This window comes from Triticum dicoccoides, chromosome 6A (genome assembly GCF_002162155.2).
Source record: "Triticum dicoccoides isolate Atlit2015 ecotype Zavitan chromosome 6A, WEW_v2.0, whole genome shotgun sequence".
NCBI classification, from domain to species: domain Eukaryota; kingdom Viridiplantae; phylum Streptophyta; class Magnoliopsida; order Poales; family Poaceae; genus Triticum; species Triticum dicoccoides.
This window is the reverse complement of record NC_041390.1, coordinates 418810703-418834744: the sequence shown is the minus strand read 5'-3', so window position 1 is coordinate 418834744 and position 24042 is coordinate 418810703.

Sequence of the window (24042 nt, the reverse complement as noted above, 5' to 3'; positions counted from 1 at the left end):
GCGGGCGGGGCGGCGCACTGCTGGCCGCGGGCGGCAGGGGGCTGCTGTTTGGCCGGCTTAGGGGGGTGGAGGTTGAAGATGAACCGCCGGCCCTTGATTTCGTATCAACGGCTGCAAAATCGACTGACCAGAGATGAAATAGTCAGTCGACCGACGTGTAGCCTCACCTTGCTAGTGCGTTCAGTTTCGACAGCAAAATTCAGTTTCGACAACAAAATTCAGTTTTGACAGTTAAGTTCAGTTTCGACAGTTAAATTCAGTTACGACAGTTAAGTTCAGAGATGAGCGGCTGATGTATTTTACATCTAGCACTTTGTGGTTATGTATTTTACGTCATGTATTGGAGATGCTATTAGAATTCCACTCAGGTTAACGTTGTTCGTTGTCTCTCTTGTACTGCTTTAGCCTCGGCGTCGTACAACTCACCGGAGCTGCTCCAAAGACGAAACCCTCCATCACAGCGGAGCAGTACCTCGGGCTCCATCTCCAGACGCCTAAGATCTTCTTCCCCTCCTCCGACAGCCAAGTCAGCCGGAGCATCCTCATCGGACAACCCAATCATGCTGAGATCGACATGGCTTCGCCAAAGAGGTTGTACACTTGTTGCATCTCTTTTTTACTCTACATGTTATATATGTCGTCCACTGAGCACACAAATTTGTTCCTTTAGTGTCTCCTTGAAAGAAAAAATGTAGGCATTTTAATTTTCACTTGTCCTCCTTTTCAAATTCCTATTCATGAAGCACAAGACTAAGAGATAGTAGCATAATAGCATTATAACCGTACATTTTCTTGTGGTTTGACTTAATCTCACCATGCTTCTTTGCATCCCGTGATCTTCCAATTGTTGTGAATCAAACACCCAGATTGGCAGAAATCCTGTGTTTTTAAATTCTCTGTTTTGCACGTGCATTCCTATACTATTCCTGTCTATTTCCTATCTCTGCATTGTTGGAATCCTCCAATTCAAATGAGCCCTTACAAAATTACTTCTCTTACAGATAGTTGTCAAAGAAAATCTTGCGTGGTTTGTCCCGCTCCTGCTGCGCTGTCGTCCACCCCAGCTCAGCTGCTCCAACGACAGAAGGGTCCAACACAGCAGGGATCCAGCCTCCAGACTATCTTTCGCCGCTTCAAATCTTCTTCCCCGCCGCTGGCAGCCATGAAAACTGCACTACCATCATCAACCGAGCTGATGACCTCGAGGACTACACGGGTCCGCAAGAGAGGTCGCACTCTTTCGTGTCTGCTTACGTTATGCATCGCTTAATATTACATGCTACTTTATCGTCCTGTTCACCGATTAGACTCTGAGTCAGCTCCAAACTAATGGTCAAACTTGAGTTTTAAATGGTTGTGGGGTACATATCGGGGCCGCTATCAATAGTATCTATCTACTATCTGGTTAATCTCCGGTGTCTACTATGAGTTTCATGTTGGGTGGGAAACAAACAGTAAAGAAGCTATGATCTGTATTTTTTAATTGAAGCCATTATCTGCCTGATATTGTTGGTTTTGGGTCTATCCACAGGTTGCTACCATCACTCTGGATTTCTGCATGCACTCCTTACATAATCTCACTATGTTTTATTCCTATGCATGACAGTTATTGTAAACAATGGAACTGAATATGTAGATCAAAAGAGACGAGCCTTGTGTGGCAATAAAATTTCATGTAGACATCGCTCCATGGTAGGCGCAAAGGCATCCCCCCCTCCACGCATTTAGGATTGTAATTGAGAGGAAGATATTTGTTCTGAGGGGGATTCATAAGAAGAAGACAACTCCTATTTACCCCCTGAGGTCTTCGCTCTAACTTGGCATGCTGATGTTGGTTATATCATGCATATCGTGTCTTGCATTGCTTACTTTATACATCAAATATGTCATCTGCTTAGTTTAGACATCCTTTGTGCGAATGCCATCTATTTAGTTTATTCATCGTTTATGTGAATTATGCAACGCCATCTTGTTTAGCCAGGCATCATATATGTGAATTTTGCAATGCCATCCTGCTTTGCCAGTCATCTTATATGTAAATTATATCAGGCCATCCTTTTTTCCGTTACATATTACATTTGTCAACAATGTTATTACATTCAACTGCTCTTCGTGTGCATCAGCCATTTGACACGGTGATGGGCAAATTCTGGAGTGAAAACAAGGTCTTCAGAGCAGACTATGCTATCTGACGAAGCACATATCTCGCTGGTTATGGATAGCTCCTCAGAGGAGGATTCAGAGACAGATGATCAGTCCTATCCCCCCCGAGGTGTATGCTCTAACTTGGCAGGGTTATGTTGCTCATATCGTGCGTATGATGTCTCGCATTGCTATGTCATTTGATTAGTTTAGACATGCTTTGTGTGAATGCCACCTGTTTAGTGTCTAATTACCATATATGTGAATTATGCATTGCCATCTTGTTGCAAGACATTATATATGTGAATTATACAATGCTATCTTGTTGCAAAGGCATTATATATGTGAATTATGCAATGCCATGCTATTTAGCCAATCATCATGTATGTGAATTATATCATGCTATCATTTTTTTGTATTACGTGTTCCATTTGGTGACAACGTTTGTATATTCAACTACTCTTCCAGTGCATCAGCCATTTGAAGTGGTGATGGAAGTATCTGGAGTGAAAACAAGGTATTTAGAGCAGACAATGCTACCTGCTGAAGCAGACATCTTTCTGGTTACAGAGAGCTCCTCAGAGGACGATTCAGAGACTGATGACCAGTCTTATTTTCCCCCTGAGGTCTATGCTCAAACTTGGCAGGGTTATTTTACCCATGTCATGCATGTTGTCTTGCATTGCTTAGTTTTTACATCATATATGGATTGCCATCCGCTTGCTTACTATATAAATCATATATTTGAATTATATCATGCCATCATGTTTACATAGTACATACACATCATCTATCTGAATTATGGCATGGCAACCCATTTAATAAAGACATCATATAGTTATATCATCTCATCCTGTTTAGTGTTTACAGTCATCATATTTTGAATTATGGCATTCTATCCGTGAATGTATGTGAATTATGGCATGCCAACCTATTTAATAAACACATTATATAGTTATGTCATGTCATCCTATTTACATAGTCTCATATTTTGAACTATGTCTTTCCATCTTTTTTAGTTAGCCATCATAATGTGAAATTGTGTCATGCTATCTTGTTTAGTTAGCCATCATATATGTGAAATTGTGTCATGCTATCATGTTTGGTTAGACAACATAAATATGAATTATTTCATGCCCTCTTTTATTCCCCACTATCCATTGCACCTGTCTATACTTTCAATTACTTTTCTTGTTTATCAGCCATTTGAATTGGAGAGCGTGATGGCATTATCTAAGGGAGTAACAACACGGTCTTCAGAAAAGATAGTGCTACCAGTTGATGCAGATAGAACCATGGTTGTACTTGCCCAAGGACCAGATCCACCACACATAACCCAGACTCTCGCAGATTGTACCCCTACCTAGTTGGACAGAGAACCAGCTACACCCCTTCTAACTCCAACCCCGACAGATAGTAACCCAGTTCCAGTTGACACAACACCGTCTCCACCACAGAGCACCCAAACACGAGCAGTTAGTAAGGGAACTGCAATGCCCAAAGCACGAGGACCACCACTCCGAATCCCAACTCAACGCTTAAAGGAGAAGAAGATTTGTTCTCAGGTCAGGTTCTGTAGCTATGGTTCATACTTCTTTGCTCTTGCATGACTGTATTTACTCATACCAACTATTTTCAAATTTGAAGGATGGAATTGAAACTCCAATGGCGCAACAGGTATGTTTTAAACCTGTTTCTTTAACTCGTTTGCTGTTGTAACCTGCTCTATGTTGATTTCAGTTTCAATTGAATAAACAGTTATGTTCTCATGTCATGCACATTACAAGTGTTGTTATTGCTCTATAGTTACCCACACTTATATTCTGTCTATTCTGCTTTGTCTTGAACAAATATTATTTGAACTGTGTCTCTATCTTGATTTGGCAACAAAAACTAGAATGATATAGACCATAAAGTGACCATGGTACATAGATATATGTTTGTTTCATGCTGTTATCCTGTACACTTTACTACTAAACTCATTTACCAAAATGAGTTTCATATACAACATGGTAAACATGTGATGTGTCTGCTTGTTTCTCTTTTAGAATATAGACAAAATATTGGACAACAGTACCGCTTTATCCAATGGTAAAGGAAGTAATGCATATAAGGTTCAAGATAGTGAGACATCCCTGTTGGTCTCCAAGAAAGCTGATAAAAACTATCTTGACAACAGTGAGGGAACCCCAAAGTCCTGTCTTGATGTAGTGTTCGAGTTACTGGCCACTACTGCTGGCACAGGCTCTTCGAACTTGCTGCCTGAATCAGTTCGTCTTCTTGAGTCTCAACTTCAAGTTGAAAGACATCGATCAGATGTGTTGCGACAGGAAGGTGAAGGACTGAGGAAGTCCCTGCAGAATTCAGATGCATATTTTCTGGTGCAACAGCAAGTGCTGGACGATTTAAGCGCCAAACAAGAGAAAGTTAATAAGCTCGCTAAGCATCTTGCTAGCATTATGGGTACCCAGGATATTGTTTCTTGAGATCTTCTGAAGTGGTTTCAGTTCTGGATTTGTTTTGCTGCGGCGTTTATTTGCGCTGGTCGCCAACTTTGACAACCAGTGTATATGATATGCTGCTTTGTTCCCTATATTTGCACTGGTGGCGAACTTTGATGCCCAGTGGATGTAATATGTGTAATAGCCGTGATAGCCTAGCGTTAGTTGCTTGCTTATTTATTTCCTTGTTGTCTTGTTTATTTGTTTGCTTGTAGTCATTGCAGTTCTTTTTCTGCGGTTAGCTAGTGGCTGCAATAACCTATTTTTTTAAAACTAGGCCACAATAACCACGGGCTAATATTTACTATAGTGACACTGGGCCTCCTACTTGCCGTAGAAATAGTGGGCCTTCTACGGGCCGTAGAAACAATGGGCCTTCTACGGGTCATAGAAATAATGGGCCTTCTGCGGGCCGTATTATCAATGGGCCTTATACGGGTCGTATAATCGATTGGCCAAACATGGGCCAAACAGACTGCATTATGGCCGTAAACGGGCTAGAGTTGGAATTGTCCGTTCATGGGCCGACCATAACGGGCCATCCTTAATAGGCCGTATTTGATGACGCTATGAAATCAGCCCAACGTATTAACGGACCACAAACGGGCCGACTGTAACCACGGGCTAAATTTGGCCCACAAGCAGAAAATGACAGTAACAGGCCGTAAGTAAACGAATGCTGGAAATGAGCCCAAGAATAAATGGGCTCTGAGAAGGCCGAAAGATAACATTGACTCGAAACGGCCCAACGGAATAACGGGCCGTTAATGGGTATAAAGTGATACACTATTCATTACGGGCTAGTTTCACCACGGGTCGTTAATGGGTGTAAAGTGATACACTGTTCATTATGGGCCAGTTTCACCACGGGCCGTTAGTAGGCCAAGAGTTACATAGGGCCTCATATGGGTCGAAAGACGTCATGGGCCATACATGGGCCAGAAGTGAAAACAGGCTGGAATCATATTGGATGGCCCAGATGATGCTACTGGGCCTAATTCGGATAGGGTGTAACGGGCCTTGGGTTAGCGGGCTGTAAATGGGCTATATTCGAACAGGCCGTTAACAGGCTTTCCATGGGCCGGCCCGCCAGCTTTTGACCAAGTCAAACGGGCCGGCCTTTTCACAGGAATGGGCCTCTGTTGGGCCGTGCCATGTGTTGACGTATCATAGGCGCCTTCCGTCCAATGAGTGGTTGACATCTGTCCCAACGATGAGCCGACATGTGTTTCCTCCAGCCAATGATGATTTTACACGTGGAAAATCCCCATAGGCCGGGGCTGTTAACGGGTTATCGGATCCAAAACCCCACCCGATAGCTTAACGGTGTTCCGTTACGGTGGATGCCACGTGTCGGTCACCCTTGACGAAAGCACTTCTGTGACGCGCGATTTATCGTCATGGAAGTGGACACTTCCGTGATGATAATTTTGGTAATGTCATGGAACACTTCTACGACAACACAGGCATGACTATCTTGATTCTGTCATAAATTTTTCATGGATGTACATGCATGACAAAAAAGCGACCTACTATGACAAACACGTATCATCACGGAAGTGTATTTTTTTGTAGTGTAGTTTTCAGGATCACTTCTTGATCACTTCTAGCTTCTCGACCGTTGCGTTGCTTCTCTTCTCGCTCTTATTTACGTATGTTAGCCACCATATTTTCTTAGCGCTTGCTGCAGCTTCACCTCATTACCTTATCCTACTCATAAGCTTAAATAGTCTTGATCTCGCGGTTGTGAGATTGCTGAGTCCTCGTGACTCACGGATACTTCTAAACAGTTGCAGGTGCCAATGATACCAGTGCAGGTGATGCAACCGAGCTCAAATGGGAGCTCAATGAAGATCTTGGTCGTTGTTGTGTGTCTTATCCGGATGATCAGTAGTGGTGCCCAGTCGGGACGATCAGGGATCTAGCATTTGGGGTTGTCTTCCTTTATTTTGGTTCCATAGTCGGACCTTTGATTGTACTCTGGGTGATGTATGTTTAACTTGTTATTTGTGTGAAGTGGAGATTGTAAGACAAATCTTTATCCCTTTCTTATTCAATACATGGGATTGTGTGAAGATTACCCCTCTTGCGAAAAAACCACCATGCGGTTATGCCTCTAAGTCGTGCCTCGACACGTGGGAGATATAGCCGCATCGTGGGTGTTACAACATCGGTGGCCCAAACCAGTATAAATCTTGTGCCCCTTTGTTCTGCGAATTCGACACGCTAGCTCTGAGATCGTGGTGAGAGTTTGAGCTAGAGGGAGGAGAGATCTTCGTGTGCAACCCAGTGTTCGAACCTCAAGGGTTTTGCCAGAACCCGAAATCCGACAGTGGGGTCGTACTTCTATGACAAAAAGTCATGACGGAAAATGGGCTTTTCGTCCTGGGTGGGCCGGAGACGCAACTACATGACATTCTTTGGGCCACCCATGATGGAAAAAACCATGGTAGAAGCGAGGGCGAGGAAAATATCGGGGAGTTCCTGGTTATGGTGGGTGGTCCGGGGCCGATCGATGCGCATTTCTCTCGTACACGTACGCGCGTGGGTGCGAGGCTTTGGGCTCTAACTGAACCTGTCGGATTTCGGGTTCCAGCAAAACCCTTGAGGTTCGAACACTTGGGTGCACTCAAAGTTCTCTCCCCCTCTTTAGCTCGCACATATCATGATCTCACGGCCTAGCTTGACGAACCCAAAGAACACGAGACACAAGAGTTTATACTGGTTCGGGCCATCCATGTGGTGTAATACCCTACTCCAGTGTGGTGTGGTGGATTGCCTCTTGGGCCGAGGATAAATAGTTACAAGGGAAGAACAACCTCCTGAGGAGAGGTGCTCTTGTACTTGGCAAGTGTGGTCGCTTGGTGGAATGGATCCGGTCCAAGATGAGTTTTTCCTGGATCTGATCAGAATCTGCATCCCTACGGTGGTGGCTAGTGCTATTTATAGAGGCCCGGGTCCTCTTGCCAAATATTAGGCGGGAAGGGATCCCACAACGGCCAATGTGAAGGGGGACAACTAGTACAAGCTATCCTGACAAAATTAGTCTTCGCCTGCCAAAGGCTCTGGCGGTGACGCTGTCTTGGGCTCCATGGTGACCTCCGTCTTGTTGTCCTGCTGGTCTTGATCTTGTAGAACCGATATGGAAACCTTTGCGTGATGCCTCGGGACTCCTCGCCTGCGCTTGCCCCTTTTGCACCAAAGAGGAAACGAGGACACTACATGCACTAGCACCCACCTGGCTCCAGTCGTCATGGCTTGCATCACACATACCTCGCAAGGTGTCCCTTGCCTTGATCTCTCCGTCCCTCGCGAGCCAGCCTGGTGAGACTGTCCCTGAGGAGGTCTTGCATCGTTTGCCTCATGAGGCTTGGCCCCTCACGAGGGTCTTGAATGTTTGTTGGTGAAGATGGGTCGTACAGGGCCGCTGATGGAGCCATGCTGTGGGACGCACGCAGGCAAGTCTGGGGACCCGTGTTCCCAGGACGCCGATAGTAGCCCCCGGGCCCAAGGCGCGCTCGGACTTGGCTTCAAGGTGAAGCCAAAGGGAAAGTGCGGATCCGCACTTGACGCGTGGCGATTGATTGGACGTGGGCATCTCCGCTTCCCTACGCCGCCTCGGCAACTGCCCGACTTGAAGAGTCCCTGCTGCATGCAGAAAAAGATCATTATTACCTTAGATCGTGGAGGTGTGTGGTTGGCCTCCCCTTGGCTATAAATGGGTAGGGGGTGGAGCCCATGTCGCCCATCTCTTCCTTTGCTTCCTTCGCTCCTTCTTCCTTGCTTCACTGCCAACAGTGACACCCATGGCGCCTGCGAAGAAGCTCTCGGCTGTAGAGAAGGGGAAGGCTCGCCAGGAGGGGCCTGGCTCACCGCCGCCCAAGAGGGGACGCGGTCGTCCCCGCAAGCACACCATGACCCCCGTTGCGGCTCTTCGCGGTAATGGTGGTGCTTCTTCGCGTGGTTGTGGTCGCCCGAGTCGTGGGGGCCCCGTCGATGAAGGGAAGCGCACCATGGTCCCACGACCGCCCAGGCCACGCTTCCACTCTGCGTAAGTGTTGCCGGAGTTCATCGCGTGGTCGGAGAACCCGGCTGGCACTCGGCTTCAGCTCCCGCGCTTCTTTATCGGCGAGCTGCCAACCACTGGTGCAGGCGGTGTTTGGTTGATGGCGGACGGCTACTGCAGCAAGGCTTCGTGGGTCGCGGTCGAGGTCTCCGCCACAGGCAACACAGTCCTGGCTCGCGGCTGGCAGATGTTTGCCCGCGCGCGCGGCCTGGGCCGGCAGTGCTCCCTCCACTTCAAGTACGACGGCAACGCGACCCTCTATGTGAGGGTGTTCGAGGAAGATGGCCGCTGCGTCGGGTGCTGCCCCGAGGACAACGACGATGGTGAGGTGCTTGGCCTCAGTGACGGCTGCGACGAGAGTGAAGGCGGGCGCGGACTCGGCGCCGGCCATGGCTCGTCCAGCTATGGCGACTGTTCTTCCGGCGATAGCTCCAGTAGCGGCGGCTACGACTAGCCGCCACGCCGCCGCGCCCGCTTCGAAGGTGGCAGTGGGTCGTCTCGTTGCCGTGCTTCAGTGAAGCGCGAGGAGGGGTCTGGCTAAGCTCATGAGAGCACCTCGGGCCCGTCCTCGCAACTTTCCGTGGGAGCACGTTCCGCTTTTTTCGTTCTTCCTTTCCTTCCCGCATTAAGAGAGAGACAAGTATGGGGCCCCGCAGGGGCGTGCAACAATTATGATTTCTAAGTGGCATGCTATGTTTATCATTCTTGTGTTGTGTTGCAGCGTCACGTTTTATGTATGCGCGTAGGAATAACTTAGCTTGATGCGCCTGAAGTAGTTTCCGCCTCGCGAGACGCGCGCTCCCCAATGCCTGGCGAGGCCCCCTGTGCTCGGAAGGCGTCTGGGAACTGCAAAAATTCGCTAGGAAATTCTTATTCTTCTGAATCCTAGTCGCAGGCACTGCCGGTCATGACCCAGTGCTTCATATCATGGTACCCGGGGGGCACATATTGAGAGGGGTGTGCCAGCTTGCGAACTCGAGCGAGGGTGCCTTGCGAAAAACAGGAAAACAAAAATGCTCACGAGGGCACCTGTCCAGCCCCCTCGCGAGGCATGCGAGGGAGAGTACGGGTCAAAAACGAGGAACCGAGGGCAGAAAAGGAGGAAACAAGGGCAATGGAACCGGGCCAGCAAGGAACGCCATAAAGCAAATTCTCATTAAAAAGGGCAAACCAACTGCGGAAAGTAAATGAAAAGCTGCGTCCGACACCTAGTCCAGTCTTCTTGTCTTCTCACCAGCGCGGAGCTAACTGCTGCCACTAAAATGTGGGAGGGAGCACCCGAGGCCCGAGGGCGGCACTTCTGAGACTCCGGGGCGTGCACAGCCCCACTCATTATTATGTGAGAGTGTCATGAGCGGAGATCTTCACAGGCATTGGGCCTTGTTTCACAGGCACCGGGCCTTGCTTCATGGGTAGAACCTCCGGAGGTGCTGGATGTTCCAGGCGTTCTGGATGGGGATCCCGTCCTGCGTCTCCAGGCACACGGCACCATGCCTAGAGACGTGGGCGACCCGAAACGGGCCCTCCCACATGGGTGAGAGCTTGTGCAACCCTTCCTTGGAGAGCACCCGCCTCAGGATAAGATCACCCACCTCGAGGGTCCTGGAGCGGACGCTGCGGCAGTGGAACCGCCGCAGCGCCTGCTGGTACCTCACAGCTCGGAGCGAGGCTTCACGGCGGCATTCCTCCCCCAGCACGAGGTCCATCCCCTGCATGGCGTCCTACTGCATTTCATCAAACGCTAGGACACATGTGGAGCGATGCCTAACCTTGTGTGGGAGAACCGCTTCTGCTTCGTAGATGAGGAAGAACGGGGTCTCGCCTGTCGGCCTGGTGGCAGTGGTGCAGATGGACGACAACATAGACTGGAGCTCGTCGTGCCAGCCCCTGCCGCAGGCCTCGAGCTTCTTCTTGAAGTTCCTTGTCTTGAGACCCCTTAGGACCTCCGCGTTGGCGCGTTCGTCCTGGTCGTTGCTCCTGGGGTGCGCCACGGAGGCATAGCAGATCTGCGTTCCAAGGTTAGCACAATATATTTTGAAGAGATTGCTAGTGAACTGTGAGTCGTTGTCGGTGATGATGCGATTAGGGACCCCAAACCGGCTTACGAGGCCCTTGATGAACTTGACTGCTGACCCAGCTCGGATGGTGCAGACTACTTCCACTTCCGCCCACTTCATGAATTTGTCGATGGCGACGTAGAGGTAGTGGTAACCTCCAGGTGCTCGAGGGAATGGGCCCAGGATATCTAGCCCCCAGACCGCAAACGACCATGAAAGCGGGATAGTTTGAAGGCCTTGAGCCGGCTGGTGGATTTGCTTGGCGTGGAATTGGCAGGCCTCGCAGGATTTCACCAGCCCAGCCGTGTCGTTGAGTGCTGTGGGCCAGTAGAACCCGCTGCGGAAAGCCTTGCTGACCAGGGTGCGCGACGACGAGTGATGCCCGTAGTCCCCGCCATGTATGTTGTCCAGCAACTCTTTCCCCTGTCCCCTGGAAATGCATCACAGAGAAACATCATTTGGCCGTTTCCTGTATAGCTCATCATCCTGGATGCAGTACGCCATAGCCTGCCGGGACACACGCTCCGCGTCTTCCTCCTTCCCCGGCAACATGCCTTGAGTCAGGTACGCCCTGAACTCTTCGATCTAGCACCCCTCCTGAGGCTCGAGCGCTAAGAGGAGGCGCGCTCCTGAGGTCAGGCCGCGGGCGGGGGCTCCCGAGGCCGGTGGCTGGGGGAGCTCCTCCTCAGGTGGCACCGGCTCCGCAGGCGGAGGTGCTGCCGAAGGCTTGAAGAGCCGCTCCTCGAAGACGCCAGGCTCTTGGGGTAGCCGCTTGGATGCTCTTTTGGCGATGTCGCCGGCCTCTTTGTTGGTGCCACGGGGCACATGCTGTAGCTCCAGGCCCAGGAACTGCTTCTCCATCTTATGTACCTTCGCGAGGTATGTCTCCATGTGCTCATCCTTTGGCTTGTACACCTTGTTGGAGAAGTTGATGTGGAGCTGTGAGTCTACCTTGCTGGTGATGCATTTCACCCCCAGTGCCACCGCAGCCTTGAGGCCAGCAATGAGACCCTCGTACTCTGCGATTTTGTTGGAGACCTTCTCGCCCCGCTGGAAGCAGAGTTGCACGGCGTAGTAAAGTTTGTCCTGAGTGGGCGAGATGAGCACGGTTCCAGCCCCTATGCACTGGCGTGCAAATGCATCATCAAAGTACATGACCCAGCCATCCGGCGCTTCACTCCCTGGCGAGAGGGATCAGTTCTTGCCTGCTTTGAGCTCCGGGGTGTCGGTCCATTCAGCCACAAAGTCGGCGAGTGCGACCCCCTTGATGACCCTGGTTGTGCTGAACTCCAGGTCAAAGGCTTGCAGCTCGATGTTCCATTTGGTGATCCTTCCCGCAGCATTGGGGCTCCTGAGCACTCTCTCCGATGGGTAAGCTGAGACGACCTTGATGGGGTGTCCCTGGAAGTAGCGGCGCAGCTTATGCGAGGCCACCAGGAGCGCGAGCAAGAGCTTCTGAGGCATGGGGTATCGTGCTCTCGCATCGCGTAGCACTGTGCTGATGAAGTACACTGGGTGCTCGACAAGGGCGGGGGAGCTGATGGAGTCTTTGGCTCCCGAGGGCTGAGGTGTTCCCTGCGGGTCCCCGGCTTCTGGGGCTTGATGGCTAGCCGGGGCAGCCGCTGTCTCAGGAGCATCGCCTAGGTGCTGAGCTGCCTCATCCGGCTTGGCGACTCCAGTTGATGGGTCCTTGACCTCGGGCTCCTCCCTGAGGGCCACCAGCGCTGCGCTGGCGCAGTGGGCATGGCAGACAGGTAGAGTACCAAGGGCTCGCGAGGACGAGGCGCCACCATCACTGGCGGGCTGGTCAGGTATCTCTTGAGGTCTTGAAATGCCAGGTCGGCGTCGGGGGTCCACTCTGTCGGATTTCGGGTTCCGGCAGACCCTTGAGGTTCGAACACTGGGGTGCGCGTGGAGATTTCGCCTTCTACCTACCTGCACCCCTCCGCCTCGCTAAGATCTAAGCTATGGAAAGAACAGCACAAGAGACACAGGGTTTATACTGGTTCGGGCCATCGTTGTGGTGTAATACCCTACTCCAGTGTGTGGTGTGGTGGATTGCCTCTTGGGCTGATGATGATGAGCAATACAAGGAAGAACAGCTTCGCGAGGGTCTGTTCTTGGCTGAGGGGATGAACTGCTAGGAGGAGTTCAGTCACCCTTCTCTCTCTTCTCGATTCGCTCTCCGATTTCGACCCCCTCTCCCATTTCGATTCTCTATCCTGTGGGTGGCTAGTCCTATTTATAGGCAAAGGCCCTGGGCCTCTTCCCAAATATTGAGCGGGAAGGGCGCCAACAATTGGCCATTTTGAAGGGGAACATCTGGTACACTTATCCTGACTAAAGTTGGTCCTCGCCTGCCAAAGACTCTGGTGGTGACGCTGGCTTGGGCTCCACAATGACTACCTCCCTGTCGTTGGACTGGTCTTGGTCTCGTTGCACCGAAACGGGTGCCTTTGCTTGATGCTCTCACCTGCGCTTGCTCCCTTTGCACCAAAGAGGAAAGGAGGACACTGCGCGGGCTGGCGCCCGCCTGGCACCCTTGGTCGTCATGGCTTGCGTCACGGGCACCTCGTGAGGTACCCCGCCTTGATCTCTCCGCCTCCTCGCGAGCCAGCCTGATGAGGCCGTGCCTGAGGAAGCTCTGTGTCGTCTGCCCCGCGAGGCTTGGCCCCTCACGAGGGTCTTGGGTCTATGTTGATGAAGATGGGCCATGCTGGGCCCCCCTTTGAGCCACGCCGCAGGCAGGCAACTCTGGGGACCCCTGTTCCCAGAACACCGACAGTAGCCCCCGAGCCCAAGGCGTGCCCAGACTTGGCTGTGCAGGGAGGCGAAAGGGCAAGAGCGAAGCGCCGCGGGCCCTAACAGCCTGTGGCCTTGGGCGCCGCATGGCGGTTGATTGGACGTGGGCGTCTCCACTTCCCCAGAGCGCCTCGGCAACTGCATGGATTGGACAAGTCCCTGCTTGGGAGGTGGTAGCGCGTCTGCCAGCCGTCGCGCCTTGGTGAAGCGTGAGAGGGAGTCTGCCTGAGCCCCAGAGGCAACTCGAGTCTTCCCTGCAGGCCGGTGTGAGGCGAGCTGCGCCTGATTTGTTCTTTCTTTTCCTTTTTCCTGCGTAAAAAGACAGTAGCGTGGAGCCCCGCGGGGGCGTGTTTGGGTTATTGCTATTAATCATTGCTTTGCTTCCGTTATCGTGCCTTCCGGCTATGTGCCCACGCGTGGATAGTTCCCGGCCCCAGCCGTGGGGGAGGGGGGGGGGGCGACCGACCCAGGCCCTGTGTTCGTGTCGCGGTGCCCGTGGGGCACGGACTGGAGGGGTGCTCCTGTAATGGACCCAGGTCGCGAAACCTTTGAACGACTAGGACGGAAACACTCACGAGGGCGCTCGGCTGCCCCCTCGCGAGGCCTTGAATAAGAGAAATCGAGGCAGGAGAGTGAAAAGTCGAAGAACCACAAGTCAAAGACGGCAACAGCTTCGATAAAACTTTGAATGAGAATGAACAAGCTAACTGCGGAAAGCAAATGAAAAAGCCGCGTCCGACACCTAATCTAGTCTTCGACGTCTTCTCACCAGCGCGGAGCTAAGTGCTGCCACTGGGCGTGGGAGGGAGCCCCAGGTCCTGAGGCGGGCGCTCCTGAGACTCTGGGGCGTGTACAGCCCCAACTCATTATTACGTGAGAGTGTCACGGGCGGCGAGCTTCACAGGAGTTGGCCTTCTTCACAGGCTCCGGGCCTTTCTTGGGGGTAGCAGGCTTCACGGGCATTTGCCCTCTTCACAGGCTCCGGGCCTTTTCCCAAACGCGATAGCTTCACAGGCATTCGCCTTCTTCACAGGCTCTGGGCCTTTTCCAAAAAGGATAATCTTCAGAGGCATTCGCCTTCTTCACAGGCTCTGGGCCTTTTCCAAAAAGGATAATCTTCAGAGGCATTCACCTTCTTCACAGGCTCTGGGCCTTTTCCACTTTGCCCCTACCTGGCACGGTAGGGCCTGGCGAGGTGTATCTGGGCACCCGTGAGCCAGCACGGGACTCACGGGGCCCTACCTCTAGGCGGGTTGCACCTGGCACTAGGCCTTATCTTGTGATGTGTCCCTGCAAATTTGGTTAGATGCCAGCACTCTACGTCCTTGGGTCCCGGACCTCGAGCTGGTCTCAGCCGTCGCTAGTATGCCAGGTCGCGATGCCGTGGACAAGGCCAGAGGGTGAGGGCTGGAGAGCCAGTAAGAGCCCTGAGTCGCGATGCTCAGGTACCCCCCCTTTAACGTGCAAGTGGTCGGCATGGAGAAGAAGAGGTGCCGTGGACAGGCATCAAATAATCAAGCATGGTGGGTCGAACGCATAGCCGGAAATAAACGCAAAAGGGATACATGGCACTGGGTCTGGCCCGAGCGACTTGGGGATGATGCAGCCCGTGGGGCGCCCCCAACAAAGTAAGCTAACAACATGAAATAAAAGGCCTGGGAATAATGCAGCCCTGGGGGGCACTCCCAGCTGGAAATGAAACTTGAAAGATGTCACCTGATGATGTTGAGGACGAAGGAGTGTTGGTGTAGCAGACTCGGTGGGCTGCGGAAGCCGATCCTCACGAGCCCCCAGGCCCAGGGGCCTCGGGAGGCTCCGGAGGCGCTGGTGGCTCCTCGCGGACCATCTCCATCTCCGCCAGGGCTGCGGAACGCCTGGCCTCTTGAGCCTCCATGATGCCCCTCATGAGGCGCTGGTACGCGGCAGCCGCGTTCGGCAAGCCGTAAGGCATGCGAACGTAGCTGTGGGGTGGACCTTCAAAGCGCCCCACTCGTGAGGGCCAGAGGCGCTCCAGAGAGGCGACTCGATTGAGCCCTGGTATGTCGATGCAGACGCGCTGCCCACCATCCTCTCCTGGATGGGGAGCCACAGCTGGTAGGCGGCGGCCGCGTTTCATGACTCTTGACTCCTGTAGCTCCTGAATGGCCTTGCTGACGAACTCCTGTGGGTCTGGCCCTCCTTGCCTTACTCCTTGAGGGAAACGTGCTTCGAAACATGCCTCCATGTGGTGCCCAAGCGCCTCCCTCGTGACCTTAGCCAGGTCGGTGGCCCTCCAGGGGAGAGCCCCCGAGCCCTGCCTGAGGAGGGCGCCGGGTGCGCTTTCCTATGCGATGGAAGGAGGTTCCCCCTGGGCAGGCGCGGGCCCTGAGGGGCCTGCCTCCTGAGGGGCCGGGCCGGACGATGTCTTCTTCTTCTTGGGGGCGGTCTCAGGAAGCCTCCTGCTTCCGCGATCCGGGTCTTCCAATGATGCGGCCTGAAAGGCTCGTTCCAGGGAACACACCGCGTCCTTCTCTTCACAGGGCACCGTGATGACTCCGCCACTTCCTGGCATCTTGAGGACGTTGTAGCCGTGGTGAGTTACGGCCATGAACTTGGCCAGCGCTGGGTACCCAAGGATGGCGTTGTACGGCATGCGAATGTGAGCGACGTCAAAGTCGATGAGCTCGGTGCGGTAGTTGTCGCGTGCCCCGAAGGTGACAGGGAGGCAGACCTGCCCAATCAGGACCATGGAGCCGTCGGTGACTCCGGAGAAAGGCTTGGTTGGCTGAAGATGGTTGTAGGGCACCTGGAGATTGTTGAATGTTTCCACGGACAGGATGTTGAGCCCTGCCCCGCCATCGATGAGGGTCCTGGTGACCACCACGTTGCTGGTGATTGGGGAACAAAGCATCAGGAGGACTCCGGCTGTGGCCGCACACTTGAGCTGATCTGCTGAGCTGAACATGATGGTGCACGCCGACCACCTAAGAGGGCGCGTGGCTTCGAGCTTGGGGAGGACTGCATTCACTTCACGGGCGAACTGCTTGAAGATGCGTTGAGAGGCTGGGGCTTGAGCCCCGCCCAGGATGCAGGCGATCGCGCGTGGCTCCTGGAAGCCCCCAGCCCCCTCGTCCTGATGGCGGTCCTCGTTTCTCCTTGGCTGCGGCGGCAGCGGTGGGAGGCCTGCGTTGCCTTGCGGGCGATCCTCGCGAGGCTGATCCCTCCAGTCTCCCTCGAGAGGCGGGTCTTGCCAGCGATCCTCGCGAGGTCGATCGCGCCACCCTTGGCGTGGGTAGCGGTCTTCCCAGCGTCCTGTGTTCCTTCCTCCTCCTCGACCGTAGCCCCAGTCACCATGGTCGGGGCGACGGCCGATCCTTCCTTCTCGCACGACTCGGAGCTCTTGACATTCGTTGGTGTTGTGGGCGTGGAGGTCGTGGTACACACAGTACCGACTGCCCTTGGAATATTCGGGCTGATCTCTGCCCCGCTTGGTGTCTGGTTCTGCCGCGAGCATGGCAGCCCCCTTGCGCTTCACATCCTTGGCCTTGGGCTTCTTCTCTTCTGGGTCTACGGCAGGCAGCTTGAGGAGGGAGAGACACCCTTCCTCAGCCCTGGTGCACTTGGTTGCCAAGTTGAACAACTCCAAGGAAGTGCACAGGTCTTCATGCATTGCCAGCTCCTCCTTCATCTTGACATCGCGCACGCCGTCGGAGAAGGCTGAGATGATGGCCTCCTCGGACACCTTGGGAATCTTGAGGCGTGCGTTGTTGAAGCGCTGGATGTACTTCTGCAGGGTCTCTCCGGGTTGTTGCTTGATGCGGCGCATGTCGCTCACGGCGGGTGGCCAGTCGCAAGTACCTTGGAAGTTGGCGATGAAGCGGGTGTGCATCTCGTCCCAGGAGGAGATCGTGCCTGTAGCCAGGTTCAGGAGCCAGGTGCAGGCCACGTCCTTGAGCGCCATGGGAAACCAGTTCGCCATGACCTTCTCATCTCCGTTGGCAGCTTCGATGCCCAGCTCATAGAGCTGGGGGAACTCCGCAGGGTCGGCCATGCCGTCGTAACGAGGAGGCAGGTCTGGTTTAAACTTGCCGGGCCACGCGACGCTGCGTAGCTTGGTGGTGAAGGCACGGCAGCCTGCTGTGGCCACGGGAGGCCTTGGGTGACGGAGAGCTTGGTCTTGCATGTCCCCACGCGCTGCAGCTGGGAGCAGCGCGGGGTCTTGACGTGCGGGAGCAGGAGCATGGTCGCGACGTGCTGGAGCAGGGAGCACCCGGGCAGCTTCTTGCGGGCGAGGGACTTCTTGGCAGCTCTGCTCTTGCCGCGCTGGCACCTGACGGAGCGGGTTCCGCCCAGGGGCCACGCGCCTTGGAGCCATGGCGCCTTCTTGAGGAGGAGGCGGCTGGGGCGCCCCCGGAGCTTCGTTGCCCGCGCGGGGCAGGGTGCGGTGCAGCAGAACGGACGGCGCAGGAGAGCCCCCTGCGGCGCGGACAAGCTCGGCGATGCGGTCGAGCCATTCTTCGTAGATGTCGTTGACGGGATGGTAGCGTAGGAGCTCGTTTGCCGCGATGAGCGCGGCTCGAGCCTCCATGGGTGCGCGGAGCGCGCGGGATGAAGAACCAGCTGGGGTGAGCGAGGGAGTAGCGGTGCGGCCTCTTGCCGCATGGACGGATGCTGAGACGACGCTTGCTGCTCGTTCCCCGCTGGGCCGGTGGAGGCGTTGACGGTAGGTGACGGGGAACAGCGAGGACGCCCACTGACAGGAGCCGTCTGTGTGACGCAAGAAGCGAGAGCGGCCCGGCGCTCGGCATGGGCCCGACGAGCGTCAGACATGGACGCGATGGTCGGAGGAGAACAGGGTGGTGGAAGACGAATTCCGGCGCACCCCTACCTGGCGCGCCAAATGTTGGATTTCGGGTTCCAGCAGACCCTTGAGGTTCGAACACTGGGGTGTGCGCGGAGATTTTGCCTTCTACCTACCTGCACCCCTCCGCCTCGCTAAGATCTAAGCTATGGAAAGAACAGCACAAGAGACACTGGGTTTATACTTGTTCGGGCCACCGTTGTGGTGTAATACCCTACTCCAGTGTGTGGTGTGGTGGATTGCCTCTTGGGCTGATGATGATGAGCAATACAAGGAAGAACAGCCTCGCGAGGGTCTGTTCTTGGCTGAGGGGATGAACTGCTAGGAGGAGTTGAGTCACCCTTCTCTCTCTCTCTCTTCTCGATTCTCTCTCCGATTTCGATCCCCTCTCCCATTTCGATTCTCTACCCTGTGGGTGTCTAGTCCTATTTATAGGCAAAGGCCCTGGGCCTCTTCCCAAATATTGAGCGGGAAGGGCGCCAACAATTGGCCATTTTGAAGGGGAACATCTGGTACACTTATCCTGACTAAAGTTGGTCCTCGCCTGCCAAAGGCTCAGGTGGTGACGCTGGCTTGGGCTCCACAATGACTTCCTCCCTGCCGTTGGAGTGGTCTTGGTCTCGTTGCACCGAAACGGGTGCCTTTGCTTGATTCTCTCGCATGCGCTTGCTCCCTTTGCACCAAAGAGGAAAGGAGGACACTGCGCGGGCTGGCGCCCGCCTGGCACCCTTGGTCGTCATGGCTTGCGTCACGGGCACCTCGTGAGGTACCCCGCCTTGATCTCTCCGCCTCCTCACGAGCCAGCCTGATGAGGCCGTGCCTGAGGAAGCTCCGTGTCATCCGCCCCGCGAGGCTTGGCCCCTCGCGAGGGTCTTGGGTCTGTGTTGATGAAGATGGGCCGTGCTGGGCCCCCCTTTGAGCCACGCCGCAGACAGGCAAGTCTGGGGACCCCCGTTCCCAGAACGCCGACACACTCGAACGGGCCCTTCCTCTTCATCAGCTTGAAGAATGGGAAGGCGCGCTCCCCAAACTTGGAGATGAAGCGCCCAGCGAAGTCACGCAGCCTACAAGCTTCTGCATCTCCTTGAGGTTTTGTGGTGGGCTCATGTCTTCAATTGCTTTGACCTTCTCCAGATTGGCCTCGATCCCCCTGTGGGACACGAGGAAGCCCAACAGCTTGCCGGAAGGAACACCAAACATGCACTTCTCCGGGTTGAGCCGCAGGTCCACCTGGTGCAGGCTCGCGAAAGTTTCCTCCAGGTCATGAATCAAAGTTCTTGCCTCCTAACACTTCACCACAATGTCGTTGACGTAGGCCTCAACATTTCTCCTGAGCTGCCGCCCCAAGGTGATGTGCATCAGTCGCTGGAAGGTCGCTCCTACGTTGCGTAGTCCGAATGGCATGCAAGTGTAGCAGTATACCCCGCATGGGATCAGGAAAGCTGTTTTCTCCTCATCTTCCACCGCCATCTTGATCTGGTGGTAGCCTGAGAACGCATCCAGGAAACACAGCAAATCACACTCGGCAGTGGAGTCCACAATCTGGTCGATGCGCGGTAGTGGGAACGGGTCTTGAGGGCAAGCCTTGTTGAGGTTGGTGAAGTCGACACACATGCGCTCCTTCCCTCCTTTCTCCGGCACGACGACCAGATTTGCCAGCCACTCTGGGTACCGGACTTCATGAATGACACCCGCTGCCTCGAGCTTGCGGGTTTGCTGAACGATGAAGGACTGCTTTTCCATGGACTGACACCTTACCCTCTGCTTCACAGGGCGCACGTTGGGGCATACCCTCAGATGATGCTCGATCACTCTTCTCGGAACCCCAACCAGCTCCTTGGGTTCCCAGGAGAATACTTCCTTGTTCGCCCGCAAAAAGTCCACCAACTTCCTTTCTTGATCTGGGGCAAGGTCGGCGCCTATAGTAAAGGTGGCGCCAGAGGCCCCGTCCATGTCAACTGGTATCTGCTTCGTCTTGGCTTGACCTTGAGTGAATAGCTCCTTCTTCTTGGTCGGTGCCGCGCCCTTGGTCCTGGGCACGGCCTTGTTGGCCAGGCAAGCTATCGTCGTGGTCCTGAAGGCGAGTTTGAGGGCCGCCAAGGCTTCCTTGGTGTCTCCGGCCACGGTGAGGATGCCTTTGCTTCTCGGCATCTTCATGAGGTTGTAGGCAGGATGGGTAGCTGCCATGAACTGGGCCAGCGCTGGGTACCCACGGATGGTGTTATACGGTAAGCCGATGCGTGCGATGTAGAAGTCGATTAGCTCGGTGTGGTAGTTGTCACGCGTGCCGAAGGTCACATGGAGACGGATCTGCCCAAGGGGGTTGGAGGAGCCGCTGCCAACTCCAGAGAAGGGCTTGCTGGGGCGGAGCCGCTCCAACGGTACATGAAGGAGACTAAAAGCCTCCACGGAGAGTATGTTGAGGCCAGCGCCGCCGTCGATGAGGGTCTTGGTGACGGCTACGCTGCAGATGGTGGGCGTGCAAAGCATCGGGAGCACGCCTGAACCAACGGTGGTGACTAGGTGATTCCCAGAGTCGAAGGTCAGGTCGGCCTTGGGTGCCTCCCAACCCGGGGGAGCCCGTTGCCGCGTGGAGATGAAGCTGATCTGGCGAAAGAACGGCTTGGTGTGATGGTCCGAGGGCGGCGCCTGCAAGCCACCAAGGAGAGCTGTGACGACGGGGGGTGCTGGTCCCCCGAAGCGCGCGATGAAGAGGTCGTGCAGCTCCTCCCAGGAGGGCACAGAAGATTCCGGCAGATGGAGGAGCTAGGCGCGCGGCACGCCAGCTAGGGCCATCGGGAGCCAGTTGGCCATGACTTTACCGTCGCCCCGCAGCCTCCATGACGGCCTCCTCGTACGCCAGCAGGAAGGCTGCCGGATCCGCCGCACCATCGTAATGGGGCGGTGTCGGTGTCAAAACCGGTGGATCTCGGGTAGGGGGTACCGAACTGTGCGTCTAAGGCGGATGGTAACAGGAGGCAGGGACATGATGTTTTACCCAGGTTCAGGCCCTCTTGATGGAGGTAAAACCCTATGTCCTGCTTGATTTATTCCTGATGATATGGGTATTACAAGAGTTGATCTACCGCGAGATCAGAGAGGCTAAACCCTAGAAGCTAGCCTATGGTATGATTGTATGTTGTCCTACGGACTAAAACCCTCCGGTTTATATAGACACCGGAGAGGGTTAGGGTTACACAAGGTAGGTTACAAAGGAGGAGATATCCATATCCGTACTGCCTAGCTTGCCTTCCACGCCAAGTAGAGTCCCATCCGGACACGAGACGAAGTCTTCAATCTTGTATCTTCATAGTCTAACAGTCCGGCTGTCCGGAGACCCCCTAATCCAGGACTCCCTCAGTAGCCCCTGAACCAGGCTTCAATGACGATGAGTCTGACGCGCAGTATTGTCTTCGGCATTGCAAGGCGGGTTCCTCCTCCGAATAGATCATGGAAGAATTTGAATACGAGCATAGTGTCCGACCCTGCAAAATAAGTTCCACATACCACCATAGAGAGAATAATGTTTCCACAAATCTAATCTGCTGACACGTTTTGGCAACATGACATTATGCCATGGCCCGGTAATTATTCGAACCATTTCCTTTAACTAGCCCCGCACATAACGCAAGACAGTTTTTTTGACACGTCTTGTCAAAGCAGAGATCGTGTCACCCTTATTACGGGATTCTAATCAATACGGGCGTGGGTAACCCAACTGCGCCATCGATTACGGCGCATGGGGGATAAGCGAGTTTTACCAGGCTAGTGGGGGCGCATAGTTTCGGCTGCCCTTATAAAGGGACAAGGTTTAACCTTTTTCTACCCACGCCTTCTTTCTCCTTGTTCATCCATTCTTGCGCACTCGAGCTCCAGCGCCCAAGTCCGCATTTCCCACCTCAACCTTCTCCAACCATGTCCGGAGTGGGAGGTAGGTGGATGGTCTCCTCCGTCACGGAGGGACACATCAAGAAGCTGAGGAGAGCCGGATACCTGCCCGACGACATCGCGCACCGGCTCCTAGATGAGGGGCAGCTCATCCCCACCCCCAGGCCCCACGAGAGGGTAGTGTTCCTTACCCATTTCCTCTGTGGACTGGGATTCCCTCTCCACCCATTCGTCCGGGGGCTCATGTTCTACTACGGCCTGGATTTCCATGATCTAGCCCCGAACTTCATCCTCAACGAGGGAGTCCTGGATTAGGGGGTCTCCGGACAGCCGGACTATATCCTTTTGCCGGACTGTTAGACTATGAAGATACAAGATTGAAGACTTCGTCTCGTGTCCAGATGGGACTCTACTTGGCTTGGAAGGCAAGCTAGGAAGTACGGATATGGATATCTCCTCCTTTGAAACCGACCTTGTGTAACCCTAACCCTCTCCGGTGTCTATATAAACCGGAGGGTTTTAGTCCGTAGGACAACATACAATCATACCATAGGCTAGCTTCTATGGTTTAGCCTCTCTGATCTCGTGGTAGATCAAATCTTGTAATACCCATATCATCAAGAATAAATCAAGCAGGACGTAGGGTTTTACCTCCATCAAGAGGGCCCAAACCTGGGTAAAACATCGTGTCCCTGCCTCTTGTTACCATCCGCCTTAGACGCACAGTTCGGGACCCCCTACCCAAGATCCGCCGGTTTTGACACCGACATTGTTGCTTTCATTGAGAGTTCCTCTGTGTCATCGCCGTTAGGCTTGATGGCTCCTACGATCATCGATAGCGATGCAGTCCAGGGTGAAACTTTTCTCCCCGGACAGATCTTTGTGTTCGGCGGCTTCGCACTGCGGGCCAACTTGCTTGGCCATCTGGAGAAAATCGAAAGTTACTCCCCTGGCCACCAGGTAAGGTTTGGAAGCTTAAACTACACGGCCGATATCCGCGGAGACTTGATCTTCGACGGATTCGAGCCTCTGCCTTGTGCGTCATGCGGTCACGATGAGTACGATTTAGCTCTACCATCAGACAGTGTTCAGGAGATTGCACCGGCAGCCGCTCCGACCCTCAATTCGGAGCCAGTTGCGCCGTCCATGGACGGGTGGATGTAACCCGCCACGGAGGCCTTACCCTCAGGGCGATCAAGCCGAACATCGACCTTACCCCGCACGAGAGCCGTGTTGTCAGACTGCCGGATCCTTCTCCGGCCACGGACTCCAAACCGCCTGCGCCCGTTCCTAGCGAATCCGATTGGGCGCCGATCATGGAGTTTACCTCCGCGGATATTTTTCAGCACTCGCCCTTTGGCGACATACTGAACTCGTTAAGGTCCCTCTCCTTATCAGGAGGATCCTGGCCGAACTATGTCCGGCAGGATTGGGATGTGGATGACGAAGAAATTCGCTGCCCACCCACCACCCACTTAGTAGCCACTTTCGACCACCTAACCGACATGCTCGACTTCGACTCCAAAGACATCGATGGTATGGACGACGATGCGGGAGACGAAGAGGAACCACTGCCCACAGGGCACTGGACAACCACCTCATCATACGATATATACATGGTGGACACACCCAAAGAAGGCAATGGCGACGAGACAACGGAGGATGACCCCTCCAAGAAGAAACCCAAGCGTCGACGTTAGTGGCGCCGCTCTAAGTCCCGCCAAAGCAAAAGTAGTGATACCGGTA